At 46.5% G+C, this 13,775-nt stretch overlaps 1 protein-coding gene across 4 annotated transcripts in view; it reads right to left on the bottom strand.

Annotated features, from left to right (window-relative positions):
• The window catches only part of LOC113154282 (plexin-A1), a 163,001-nt gene extending 149,574 nt beyond the window's left edge, over positions 1 to 13,427 (bottom strand). For all 4 annotated transcript variants that reach the window (XM_026348383.1, XM_026348381.1, XM_026348382.1 and 1 more), the window contains exon 1: positions 13,284 to 13,427. The gene's annotated coding sequence lies outside the window, so the exon portion shown is untranslated. The remainder of the gene's footprint in view (positions 1 to 13,283) is intronic.
• Between the last annotated feature and the right edge of the window lie 348 nt (positions 13,428 to 13,775).

A 13,775-nucleotide genomic window follows, 5' to 3' on the forward strand; every position in this document is an offset into this window, starting at 1 on the left:
GCCCAGTGCCAGGCCTGCTTCGACAGATGAAGAGAGAGAGAGAAAAGGGAGGGTATTGTGAGTGTGTGGGGATGTGTGTGTGAGGGGGCAAACATTCCCCTGGCAGGATCCCCGGGACTCAGCGGAGGGCAGGGTTCAGCCGCTGAAGGAGAGGCTGCGTGCCCGGCAGTCAATTAGCGGCTTGCATTTACACAACAAATGGAGCTCCCACGGTTTCTCTAGCGCTCACACACGCGTGCACCCACCACTTATGAGTGTATCCACTCAGCACTCATCAGCACACGCCAACGCAAGGTCAGATAGAAGGGGAGGGAGGGAGAGAGGAAGAGAAAGAGAGGGTGAGAGAGACAGAAAGAGGGCAGCTATCTGCTGGAGTGGTACTCTGCAAATACTAACTCATCGGCTGTATCAGAATCACAAGCAGGACCACGGTGAGCACAAAGTAACAGAATCTCTACTCCAAAATACTGCAGCTGTGATACAGACATGAAAACCTGAGCAAAGGGAGATAGATTGTGGAGAAAGGCTGAGACAACTTGCCAGAGACAGAAAATTAGAAATAACCTGCACAGACATAGACAGTACATGCCTAAGCAATGTAAAAGCAATGTATTGTGGTCAGTGTAATTCTCCTTTAGTGCTGTGCCACATTAAATATAAACTGCCTGACTATCTCAGCAGGACAAGCCAGCATCGTGCATCAGGGCACACCAAATTAATCCAAAACAAAAATTTACTTAGTGGGCTGTTAATTTAATGATACTGGCAACAGCCTCTGTATACCTCTGTATGATTAGTCAATGTGTAAAGTTAAAGAGAGGCTCCTGACCAAGAGCTAATGCTCTGCTTGCTGGGAGAAGGTCACAAAGAATTTAAAAAAGCAACGAGAAGACAAGGAAGAGGAAAACAGACAGTTTAAAGAGAGACACAGGACAGCAATGACTGACGTCCATTTCCCTCATGTACCCTCACCCAGAAACCTTTAGAAAAATTGCCATGTCAGGGTGATGTGTGAGCAGGAGCTGAAGTCAATACTCTTGACATAATAAAGTTGATCAGGCAATACCCCTGTCAGGAATGGGAGAAGTTCCCTTCAATCTTTCCCTTCAATGCTAGTGTGAAAAACATTTCCAGCCCAGACATGCAAAAGGTAACAGTATATTTCCATGTAGATTGACACGAGCTGCAGGGACACGGGGACGGTTCTTCAAGTTCTGCTCACAACAAAACAACTTGCGATAACAAGAGATTTAGACATGAAATCAACAAAAGCTAAACTCATGAGGGACCATTGCATCACGTGTGAGTGCTCTCTGCAGAGACGTTTCACAGAAAGAAAGCAGATTCACTGCTACAGGTGTGAGACAAATAAACAAGGCGGTTCAGTAGGTCTGTATGAGTTCAATGTGCGTTATCGACTCCTGGATAAAGATGCTGCTCATATACAGATTAGTCATCTTTGGTACTCAACTAGTGCAACTGCACAGTTACTTCAGTCCACTTCTACTAGTACAGCAGATAACACCCTCACGTAAGTGCCCTCAGCCCTGAATGCCAGTCATGATACTTCCAGAGATGCAAAACCTGTGGCATTAATGTTCCACAGCCACATAAAGAAATCTTTGGGTCTGCACTGTTGTGTCAACGCTCGACAGTAAAAACACTGGTGCAACCACTTAAGTGACACTCGAACGTGATAATCCTTTTAAGAGCACAGAATTATACAAGATCTGGTAAAACTCTAGTGAGCATAAAGAGGGCCTGGGAGTTCTGTGAATGACATTTACAAGGGATTTTACCTTCATGTTTAGTATAAAAAGTGGAACACAGATAAAGTATTTACTATATGCCACAATCACATACCAAGCTTGCATACCAACCTCGGGGACTTGATGCATGTGCCAGGATTTAAGGACAAAACACAATCACATTTCTGTCTCTCTTTACTTCCTCTGCTCCTCCCAACCATCTGTCATTTCCACCCATTGACATTCAGGTGAGAGCTCCCTTGTCTGCAGACGGCATTTCTCTCTGTGTGTGTGTGTGTGTGTGTGTGTGTGTGAGAGAGAGAGAGAGAGAGACACAGCGTGGTCGTTCTAGTGGAAGCGGCTCGCCAAAGTTAATGGGAGGAAGAAGTGGGTCTATACTGCTGTTGATGAGGCTGTGTGAGTTTGTAATGTGTGTACGTACCTCATCAGCGGGCGGATGGCTCGCTAATGCCACTGTCTTTCTGTCTATTCGCCCTCTATCTGCTCCATCCATTCATCTCACTGCCCGTGCATCAATCTATCAGGGACAATTATCAGTTAAACGAGACCAGAGGTAAGTGGATGAGAGGTCACCTGCACTGCACAGCAATCAAACCCCAACCTCTCTCTCTCTCTCTCTCTCCCTCCCCCCCTTTCCCCTGTCACCCTCCCTTTCCCCTGTCACCCTCCCTTTCCCTTTCCCTCCAGCTGTGCTCTGAATAGACCCTTAAATCACTCGGCCCGGGCCCTTTGATTGGTTGACCTCTCTGCATGATTAAACAGCCATTTTCATCACATCCTCCATAGGAGAGTGACAGAATGGGAAAAGGAGAGGAGAGTGACAAACAAACTGATACGGAAGGTGAGCGAGCTGCAACCAAATGGGGGACCCCTCCACGTCGATGACAGACACCTGGATCAGAGGAGAAGGCAGCAACAAGCTGGTGTGATTAGCACCTCAAAGTGCGACACATGCTGTGAACACTCTGAACCATGTGCGGACATGACCGCTAGATCTCTCTGACAATAGAGCGCCACATTTGGCTTGATAATGCAAATTGTAAAGAAAGTGTTCTGTTGACTCACTTCTGATGTTTGTCCTAATTAGTTTGGCCTGAAGGTCGACTTCTGGACTAGACTGTGAGCTGATCAATTCGTTAACGTCTGGCCGGATATCACTGGTTGTAACTATTCTGTTTCATTACAACGGACTACGATAACGTATTTAAATTTAGTCCGTAAGAGACGATTAATACACAACAGATTTGGTCCAGTCCTGTGGCAAGCAGCATTATTTAGAGCACTGAATACAAATACAGAAAGCCTAGGATTTAGAGACATTAATATACTGAGAGGCTTGTAGTGGGAGAACAGAAAGCAGCTTCAACAGCTTTCCTTGAATCATGCAGGTGGTCAATGAATTGTTCAGTAGCACTTCTCACAACAGAGAGTTTGTCCTATACTGTAACATAGAGTAGCTAGACTAACAAGACATCACATGGTCACAATCATCATTGCTGTGACCAGCAGAACTACACTACACACTAAATCCTGTGAAATCAGCAGTCTAAAGAGTGGGAGAGTTAAGTTTCCTCCACGTCCCTGAAACCAAACTTCTCGTCCGATAAAAATCGCCACCCCCTCGCAACATCTGTTGCGCTTCTAAATAAAAAAGCCGTAAAGCTGGTGTGGCGGGGTGGCTCAAGCAACAGCAGCTGTTCCAGTGCTGCGTTCAGTCCTTAATTAAAGTTCGACTCAGCTTTTCTGAGTTTTTGTCATCCTCCTTTCCCCATGCTCCCCTACGTCTCCGCCCTGCCTTGCACACAGGGGCTTCTCTCTACAGCAACATTATTATTCTTTGGTGCAAGCTGTCTTCTTGCTGTTCTGAGTTAGCTAGTGCTGCCAAGTTCCCTCCCTCCCTCCTCTGTTGTCTTCCTTTCCCTCAGCCGTTCCTGGCCGAGGTGCAGGCTCTGGCATCATTTTGTTCAGATTTCTCTTATCCCGCCCTTTCACAAATCTAAACGCTCAAGGCTTTTATGTTGATGCAGCTACAAGCAGACGGGGAGATGGGCTACTTTTGAAAATGTGTCTGTGCTGTGGCCAAGTTTGACTGCAGTACTGATTGCCGAGGGCAGAATGAGGTGTGCCTTTTGAATGAGCTAAAAACAGCTTGTGCTACGTTTTCTGTACAGCACATGTGGCGACGGTTCTGAAATGTAGTAATCGTTAGTAGTCTGTAAGACAGAAAGTTACCCATCATCCATTCTAAAATATATTTCCACTTGTAAGTATCTATGGCTGGAAACTGTAACCTCCTCTGCTCTGTTTGTCCGTTCTAAAATTAAGCATTGGTTTTATGCCATTGTTTTCGAGCTACACTCAGCAGTCAACATTGCCTCAAGTGCCACTTGGACAAATACTATCTGTCATGTGTCAGAGGGCAGGCAGAGAGAGTCTTCTAGTGCACCAGGGGCCATGTCACGCTGATCTCAAGAGCCAAATGAGGTCACACTAGGGTAACAATGGAGAGCCAAGCCAATCAACTAGAACACCCACATTCCTCCACATGCTACAGGAATCAAGGACATCACGGATCTCGGCGAGGCGGGGAGGGAGGCCTTGAGAGAAAGGAAATAACTCCTCCCAGCTGCCACGCATCAGCACATCACACCAGTCACAAGTTACACACCCCATTTCATCTGGAATGTGGCGGCCCGACAAGAACTGAATGGTATCGCTGACGCATTCCTTCATGTTTGCTGGCTGCTTTGTCACATGCTTGGGCTCCTTATACGCTCCAGAAAATCTGCCAGCTGAGAGAGCGGACTCACTGGGGTAAATTTAAAAACAGTTGGGAACAAGCTGCGAGCAGCACATAAAGACCCTCTTCATTACCCTTCCTCTCTTCAAGTGGGAGCTAGCACACCGCTGACCTGTGTGACAGCTCCTGTTAGGGGGAGAGTAGGCCAGGGTTAAAGGTCATGGGGCATAACTAGAGCCATAGTGGCACAGCAATGTGTAGCTTGCACTCACACCCACTTTAATGCCCCACCCCCCGCAACACAGTAGTAGTAATTCAGAGGCTCACCCCTGGCTGGGCAAAAAGCAACAAGAGGGGCTGGGCAATAAAACATCTACAGCCCCACTCCACCTTTAAAGTAGGGATCAGTATAACCTTTGACCTCCCACATCACACCCCTCCTTCCAGTTTGGAGGTCTCCTCCTGTTCTTCTATTTTTTCTGGTTACAATCAACACCCCACCCCCTTCTTGGCGGTCCACTATTGTCTGAACTGGAGTACTTATTCCCCCTGCTCTGATTTCCTCTCCTCTGCAGGGGGTGATGGAGGGAGAGGCAACTTAAAAGCACCCCCAGGACCTGCATCGTTGCTGTGTGGCAGCATCATAACATTTACATTTACATTTACATTTAGTCATTTAGCAGACGCTTTTATCCAAAGCGACTTACAAGTGAGGAACAAGGCAAGCAAACAAAATCTAAGTCAAGTCATAAGAATGGTAAGAGAATTAGGCTGAGCAACCACCAATGTAATGCGCAACCTGACAGAGTGGTTTTCCCCTTAACAAGCTATGTAAGGGAGAAATGGAGGGAAACAGGGGTTTTACAGTCCTCAAGCATGTTTCCACTAAGGGAGTAGAAGAAAAACAGCATGTCTTTCTGAAGCATCCCAAAACTTGCACAAAGCTGTTTATTAATGTCTACAAGGTGGTGAAGCAATGATATGCAAACGCAAATCTTTTAAACTTTATCTGATGGAGGGTTTTTTGGCTGCCTCTAAAATGTGAGTGTTGACCTCACGACCTTTAGAAAGCATTTGCATTGATTTGCAGGAGATAAGGGTATTATTACTAGGTAACTGTAGCGCTTGTGAATAGAGAAAAGTCCCTTGTACATGTATCTATGGTCGACATGCTATGCAGTGGCACAATGCCAACACATAATGAAGGCCAGACTCGGCGGGCTACTCATCATTTCTCCCTCTTTAACCCTTTGAGAAGAGGACAAAAGAGGGAACTGACAAAGAGACTGTGGAAAGAAGAGGAGGATAGGAGAGGGAGGAGGTGTAAGGTATTGTTATTGTAAGGGGAGTTTCAGACTACATTCGAGTTGAATTTGGCACAAGACGATGGATGCCAGGAATCCAAACAATTTCTCCAACGAGGACATGTGATTAAGGCTTTAGAGTGAGTAGCCCTGTTCTTACTTCTAAAGCTTGACCGGTGTGCGTTATTTTCCATGTTCCAGTTCTCTTCAAAATAACATTTCTGTGGCACGTCTGGACATCTATTACTAACAGCAACCATTTGTCATCCGTTACAGTTTCAAATAAACGAATACTTCTTTCAGTCAGAGCTTAGAAAACTTTTGAGCTGGCCCAAAAATCCGACAGGTCCCACTTGGCCCTGCTGTGGAAAAGTGGCTACCGAGAGTTAAATATGGGGAGGTGAGAGGCTGGAAAGTGCTCCAAAGTGATTTAGGACTAAAGCTACTCAAAATCTACCCTTCTCTTTGCAGCTGAAGTGGGATTGCATAGTGGATTTAAGAAGGCTAACTGCCCATTCTGTTTTTTTTTTTTTGTTTCCATTTAGTGTCTGCCTACACAGGACCTCACCATACACATACACACACCATACTAGCCAGAAGCACCAGCCCACATCTAAAAAATGCCAGGCACTCAGGAGAGCAATAAAAGAATGGTTTATAAAACGAATAAATGAGCACATATCTCCATGTGGTAAACACACATGCAGGTGCTGACATCACAGCGTGTGGTTTATGAGCCATGGGGTGAGTGTCCATGTGGGAGTCGCCACACACACACACACACACACACACACACACACACACACACACACACACACACAAAGCCAGAATGCAACTATGGGAGAAGAGAGGGAAAGTGATACAACTTGTGTGCCACATTCATATGCACACTGTGTCAATGGCCAGCACTGCCTCAGGGATGACACCACTATAATGCTGACCTCTCCAGAACAAGTTGCCCTTCCTTCCGCTAACATGGTGGTTGTTGCTGGCTACCCCCCAACACAGCCACAGTAAAGGGGCCACACGGGCAGCTAGCTGATTTATAGGGTAGCCCATGGCAATGCTTTCCCTGGGCAAGACGCACTCTTCAAAGGCCTGCCTTCTATTAGTCTTATTTACAGGGATGGGGAGTACAGACTGCCTGAATTATTTAAGGTTCCCCGTGGTAAATACGACAAAAACCAGAAGGGTGTGTGCATGTGTGTGCGAAAAGAAGGGAGGGATGGGTAGTGGGAGGTGCTGGTGGGGGGGGTTATGAAGAAGTCACTAATATAAATGGCTATTTCCCTGTGTAAACTCTTCCATGTTCTATGTTCTCCACAGTCTAGGAATTACAGAAGCCCCCATGCTCACATATAGACAAACACATTAAGATTCTTTCTGTATACCATCCTCCTGTATACAGGGTACACATCAACAAATGCACACTGACGATGCACTCCTTATCTCAATGCAAATACATGCGCAGGCACACACCCACAGTGCGCTGCCTCCTCTCTCTCTCTCACACAGTGGTTCTCATTAACAAGCCAAACATGCCTGAAGAGGCAGACAGACTCTAGTGAGCACGGTAAACAACCAGTAGGCTCCCTCATCTAAACTGAGACTATATCAGCCTCAGCAACATATACTCTCCTCCGATGATTCTGACAGGCTGGGCCAGATGCAACCCATTTAAAGATCTGCTTATTTCCACTGAACCAGTGGAATCTTATGTTTTTGGCTCATGGGAAACATCCCAACGTGGCACCATATATATATAACACTCATCATTCTCAATTTTTACCTATTTTCAAGAATTTGAAGACCATCTTTAAATTCTTTATGCCCCCACAAACTGAAACACTGTTGGGATAACACATGTACATCCACCATGTATAGTATATTATGTCCCCTTAAGAAGAACGCAGCTGAAACTAGTAGCAGAAACTGCTACTAGTACTAGAAAGATGAAGTGAGCATAAATGATCCAGTCTTGTCAAATTAAATTTTAAAGCAGAATGTAAATGAGTCTTACCCACACTGTATGATTACATAACAGCTGCCGTTGGCTTCAAGGTAAACTAAATGTGGAAGCAATCTGTGACTGTTTGATCACAATATTAACTTGATGTTAGTGACAAAGTTGCAAGACTGACCTGAGATCCATGTGCAGTCACAACAAACACTCTGTGTTTTAGAGGACTTAATGTACAGAAACTCAGCAAAAAAGAAAAGAAACTGTGAAGGAATAAGCAGCATAATAAAAGCACCACACACTGTCCTATACTTGCAGCTGCACATCATAGCACCAAAATCACAGAACAATACAGATGACAAGGTAAAGGTGTCTTATGTTGTGGGAAGTGCGACTTCCTGGTCGATATAAAAACCTCAGTTGTTCTCCACGAGAGGAAATGCAACAAGAGAAGCACTTTTTAACATCCACAGTTGAGGACACAAACTGCCAGTCTGACTCAGTGTCGGAGGGGAGATGGACAGAATGCTGACAAGAGCATTAGCATGCCAGGGAGGAAACCTCATATGCTGAGGCTGTGCCCACAAGTGGCGGGGGCGGTGGGATTTCTTTCACCAGGTCAGAAGTGGAACTGAGGTCAATGCTGCGTCTCTGGGCCTTCAGTCACATCCTTCAGGCCGACTGTAACTCAATCTTAGCAGTGTCCTGCCAGGGACTGAGGGTCAAACTCCACCAATGACAACGTTCTTTGGTTTGGATGAGAGCCCATTCCTCAAATTATGAGAGGCTGTCAATTTGACTCTACAAGGAAATAATTTCATTGTAGTGCTCATGTCAATAAAACAAAGTGCCTGCAAAACAGCGAACAAGAGAATTTCTTCGTGTCCTACTTAAGTCAATCTCGTCACTCTGCTTTACATTTCAGTCAAACTAATCAACAACCCTTTGAACAAAAGGAGGCCATGTAAATTCGGTTCCCCAACAGGCAGCGCAAACTACAGTGGAAACGCAGCTTATTTTCAATTTGCAGCCAGATTAACAGGCATGTGTTTGATACCGTCAGAACGGCAGAGATTCTTCTATACCGAGTCGTCTTGAGTGAGTGGCCTTTTTAGTGCCTGCTTCAAAAAGCATCCCCCGTACCCGAGCAGCTGTCACTTTCAGCAGGCACTGTGGAGGATGGAAGCGGGGGAGGGGTGCTTTGAAGGAATGGTTAAAAAGTGGGCGATAAAAATAAACTGGGAGAGAGGAGAAAATTAATTATACATAACAGACAGTTCACTTGGATGAGCACGACGTAGAAACTAAGGCTGCTTCCCTTAAAGAGAAAAAAAAAAGGAGACATTTTCTGGCTAAGGACATTTCTGCTGTGCCACCACAGAGGTGATATTTACTTGCCGACGTCTGAGGTGAGGGATGCAACAAGAAGTCTTTTTTTTTTTTGAGAAGGTCAAGACATCAAACAATACAGACGGAGCTTTCATTTCAAATTCTCCACACTAGCACTCACTTCACGCACCCGCTCTAATTCAGGCAGTTTCCTGGGACCAAAATAATGCTGGCAGCCTCCACATTTCGTAAAAATGTGATGAGGTTTGCAGATAGTGCAATCTGCCTTTACTTCACTTCTGATTGGCACTGATGAGGGTTTATGCTGCTGGCTCACCTGCACACTCACCCGTTGATATGATTTGTAATGCACCAGCACTTTGCAGTTCAACACCACCCACTGACTCCCAATCCCTGCTTCTTATTCGGGCCAAATGGAGGTCATTCCTATTTGAGCAGTCAGTCAAGACAGGCCCGCCAGGTATTGGCGAGTGAGTTTATTTCATATTAAGGCTTGTCGGCTGGAGAGGTGTTAGCACCATGAGAGCTGCGGGAGTGTGTATCTGTAGATGTGTGTATACAACAGGGCCTTCGGGTAGAGCCCCACCGCTGGTCCCTCTTTAGTGCGTTTTAATATTGCTGCTGCTGTGTGGCTCCTCGCCCCCAGGGCGCCACACAAACCCCAGAGATACACTCAAATACCGGGGAGAGAAGGGGAGGATTGGACAAAGCTCAGAAAGAGATGGAGAGGTGACAACAGGAAAAGGAAGGAGAAGAGGATGGGATTGAGGCGAGGATAGAAGGAATGGTGGTTTTAAAAAAAAAAGCAAGTGTGTGTGGGGATAGAGAGAGGGAGAGAGAGTGAGAGACAGATCGAATGAAACAGTCTAAAAGCAGAGCGCCAGCAACACGGGTAACCTCTTTAGCAAGACTGACAGAAATGAAAACTTATGTAATAAAAACACCCCATCTCCACTAGCTATGATATGAAAGCAGATATTGTATTACAGCGCTGCCATGCCAAGGAAGCCCTCAATCACAGAGAGTATATACTGTACCATGGCACACCCGACACTCTCTGACATAACTCCTTGTATCAGTTTGGGAGGAGGATCCTCTTTCACTTATAGTATGGATAGCCAGTGGCAAGTTAAGAAGGGTCAGCCTACCAGAAATTAACTGGAGAACTGGCTGACGACTGATTAACTAGGGGAACCTAAGACCGACTGCAGGGGAGAGAGCAAGAGAGGATAGGGAGACTAGTTAGAAAAATGATAGAAAGAAAAAGGTGGAGACAGGTGGCATGGAAGGAGGCACACACAGCAGACGCAGATAACAGTGAGCTCCTCGTTGAAAGAGAGGGAGAAGGAAGCAGGACGACAGGGAGAGAAAGCCTGAGCAGCAAATATAAAGACTGGAGGAAGAACGAACAGCAGAGGAGCAGCAGCAGCAGAGAGAAAAGCCAGGAAGAGGAAATGCCTAAAGATAAGGTTGTCACACTGGTTTAAAATGTCAAATAGTAACCAAACTGAGAAAGGATCTGGATTTTGCAGTGCACTCACTCTCACATATACTACACTCCGGGCGTGAACACAGTAAATATATCAGCTTGCTGCATGAAAGCAATGAATCACAGGGTATAGTGTGTACCCTGAAGAGAACAGTTATGCACTGAAAGTCTCTTCACATGTATAAACAATTTCAACGACCCAGCGAAGTAGTTTTTCACTTCAACTGAGAAAGTCCCATACGAGAGTGAAATAATTTAATTCAAATCGTCTCCTCTTGTTCCTTTTTCTAGTCCTTCATCAACATATGCAATAAAACAATATCTTTAAAGCCACTTGTACGGTGCCAGGTCACAATTTAACTGCACATGAGCACAGCTCTGCTGCTTTGTCATCCATCTACAATCTAATTAGACCCGAAATATGCGGTTCGCGGAAAAAAAAAAAAAAAAAAAGCACAGAGGTATGCGACAGGGGGGCACGCCACACAAAGGCAGGAGCAGAGGGGTGCAAAGTGCACATGTCAGCTTGAATTCCAAAGTTTGGACATCACAGATTTACCCTGCGAGGCGGCAGACGGGGCAGACTTTCAAAATTCATGACGCTGCTGCTCTATTGTGGGGCAGATCTGTATCTGTACTTGGGGGGAGATTGAGGCAAATTGCTTGTAATTTTCTGGCTGGGTTGCTAACTTTCATGTAACATGACATGCAAGGTCAAAAAAAAAAAAAAGGAAAGAAAGAGGAATTGAGTTGTGAGATCCTGACATGATGATGAACTAGGTGAGACAGTTTCTCACAGATCATCATTGTGGCCTGTGACTGTTTCACATGAGGAACCTACAACGTGGACCAGCTGAATTAAAAGATGCCATTAAATCCTTCCCACAGACTACAGGTGCTCTCAGCCACTCCTTGGCTGGAAGGTAGCGCTTGTTGTGACTGAGTAAGTTGGGTGCTCTCGTTGTGTTGCACGGTGGCTGGGATGTCAGTCAGCCTGTGGTTGGCCCGTTTGAAGCTGCTTAAACAAACACCGCTGAATCCCACATCATTTGCATGTGAATACCGGCCACAGCACGTGAACTGTTAACATAAAGCCCTGACTGAAGCCAGGTAAAACTGGGTCATGGCGTTTATGATGAAGGCTGATCACACACACACACACACACACACACACACTAGACACATGAATGTCTTCCAGCACGATCAAACGCACGCCGTGCGCAGCTACCAGGACCACATTAACCATCGACATTACGCAGCAGTACGGTGAGGGATTCCTACTTAGACATTAAATTAATATTGCAGTGATTTGTTTGTCCGTAGGCTCCACTCTCTCCCTCCTCTTCCTCCCTCAAACAGAGGTGAACATGACGCCTGAGCCGCTGCTCATCTAATACTGACTCGTTAACGCGTGTTTCCGTGGACCGGGTGGGCAGGCGGATTTGGTTAGCGGGGATTTGATTAAAGAAAACAGAAAAAAAAAAAAACACGCACAAGTGAGCAATGAGAGCATTTTAATAGCTGACAACCAATGCGCACTCAACACACCCACGGACAGAGCTCCCCACTCCATCCACGCTCAGCAAAAGGGGAGAATTCAATTGCTGTCGACTAACAAACGCTCACAAATTGCCTCTCACTCGTTAAGAGATTAACGCTCCCTCCTCCTCCTCCTCCTCCACCACCACCACTCACACGTTTTCTAATTATTTCAAAGCCAATATGATGATCGATTTCTTTTCTTTTTTTTTATTTTTAAAGCAAGCACCACGTCCCCCGAGAGAAATCCAACACACACAACTCCTCCCTTAGGTCCATTTAGGAAAGCCAGGCGCAGGAAACATTCACATGTGACAGTGTGAACAAGCGGCCGATGGTTTCGTGGAGAGGCTCGCAGCCTCCTCCAGTCTCCCCGGGTTCTTTATCCAGGCGACAGCTCCGTGAATACCTGTAATTATGGGAGCTGGTGCCGGAGCTGGAGCCGGAGCCGGAGCTGGAGGCATCCCTGTGCCAAACGCGCCCTGAGCCGCCCGCTCCAAGTCTGTGTTTACTGCGGCTGACAGTCTCCAAAATCACACGAAGAAGCAGAAAGTGAAGTCACACTGCACCAAAACCGGAGCAAACTAACAGACGGTGTCCAAGAAACCAGGTGCTCGGTGCCAAAACACTACAGGAAGAAAGGTCCCGGTGAGAGGAGTCGGCTTCTAGCGGGAGAGGTCTCCAAAATATCCGCGCATTTACAGTTTGGTGCGGATCAATCCGACGCGCGCGCACACACACACACACACACACACACACACACACACACAGAGAGAGAAGGACGGGGCTCCGCACAGCAGCACACACCTCAGTTACTGGAGATTTGCGCTTCTCTAACAAAAATCCTCAAATCCTCCTGTCGCCCGGTTCGTTTGGTGCCCGAAGCTGTTGAAACTCGTGGACACACACACACACACACACACACACACACACACACACACACACACACACACACACACACACACACACACACACACACACACACACACCGCACGGAGCAGCGCAGAGAGGAAAACACAACAACACGAAACCTGAATTTTTCGACCGGCTCCACCAAAACCTGAGTGTGGTGGAGGTGGAGGTGGAGGAGGGGGGCAGAGGATCCGTGCTCCGGAGTTTTCACGGTACTTACAGATTCAAGTGATCCTCAGCTTTCATATCCTCGCCATGGTTTTTTTTTTTTTTAAATTCCCAAACTTGGAGACATTTTCCACTCGGGTCGCGGAGCTGGCGGTGCTCTCTCTCCGGTGGCTCCCTGCGTGTGAATGGAGAGGAGAAGAGAGGAATGCAGCTCCGGCGGAGAGAGGGAGGGAGCAGGGGAGGAGGGAGGAGGGAGAGGAGGGAGGAGGAAGCAGAGAGAGAGGAGGGAGAGGAGGGAGGAGGCGCTCCACCGCTGCGGTGCCGCACACAGCCCATAGAGGGCGCCCCGGCCCGACGCCTGGTGTGAGAGAGGGGACAGAGTGTGTAGTAGTCTCCAATCCTCAAGTGGATTCTCAGTACTTTTATTATAAATATAATACTTTATTATTTAATCACGTACTTTCTATGTAAGCGCAGCAGAGGCAAGTCCAGTCATTCAATCAGTACTGTAATCTGATTACTTTCAGTGTCACCTTTTTGGTGT

Source organism: Anabas testudineus, chromosome 5, assembly GCF_900324465.2.
Source record: "Anabas testudineus chromosome 5, fAnaTes1.2, whole genome shotgun sequence".
In the NCBI taxonomy this organism is placed as follows: domain Eukaryota; kingdom Metazoa; phylum Chordata; class Actinopteri; order Anabantiformes; family Anabantidae; genus Anabas; species Anabas testudineus.